This window comes from Neophocaena asiaeorientalis, unplaced genomic scaffold (assembly GCF_003031525.2).
Source record: "Neophocaena asiaeorientalis asiaeorientalis breed wild unplaced genomic scaffold, Neophocaena_asiaeorientalis_V1.1 scaffold540, whole genome shotgun sequence".
In the NCBI taxonomy this organism is placed as follows: domain Eukaryota; kingdom Metazoa; phylum Chordata; class Mammalia; order Artiodactyla; family Phocoenidae; genus Neophocaena; species Neophocaena asiaeorientalis.
This window is the reverse complement of record NW_020172141.1, coordinates 3,768,335-3,769,154: the sequence shown is the minus strand read 5'-3', so window position 1 is coordinate 3,769,154 and position 820 is coordinate 3,768,335.

The following is an 820-nucleotide window of genomic DNA, read 5'->3' as shown; positions in this document are numbered from 1 at the left end:
GGGAAGGTTTGGAGCATGGAAGCTGTGGGGTGGGGGGGCGGGTCTGAGCCCCGGAGTCGGGTTTCTCAAAGCGGGCGCCGCTGAGCATCAGAGCCCATGTCGTCCGAGGGCTGGTTGAGAACGCAGACTCCCGGGCCTCGCCCCAGACCCGCCCGATGAGAGTTTCCGCGGCGGGGCCTGGCGAGCTGCATTTTTAGCCAGCCTCTCGGCTGATTCTGACGGACACTCCTTTGAGACTCGGCCAGTGGCGGCGGGCGGTGGTGCATGAACCAGAAACCAGGTGCAAGGCTGCGTGTTGTGTGCGTGTTCTTTTAGGGAGAGCCCATTCCTGGCATCAGTCAGTGTCAAAGGGTTTGGACCATCCAGGTGCAAAGAACAGCTGTCTTCTCTTGCTCTCGCTCTCACACCTCTGGAGAAGGGGCCTGGGGGTAACCCCCGTGCGAAAAAGCAGAAGCATGCCTGCAAGCAGCCCCACGGCACGTTCCTACCGTCCCCTCCCTTCCTGGCTCCACGCCAGACCAGCCCTCTCCCCCTTGGTGCGGCAGATCCCCCGGGGTCAGACGGTGCTAGGAAAGCTGACCACAGCCCTGCCAGAGAGAAGGCTCAGGCACCTGGGGATCTCCTCTGTCGCGACCCGGACCACCCTGGTCTCAGGGTCACGGCTGCGGGAGGAGCAGCAGTTGTGTCCTTGCCTCTGACCCAGGCCCCGGGTGCTGCTCTGGGGGAAAGGACAGCGTGGGATGTAGGGCAGGAGAGTCGGATCCCGAATCAGAGAGAGCTGAAGTCCACTGTGTCCTGAGCCCGGAGCGTCAGGCAAGTC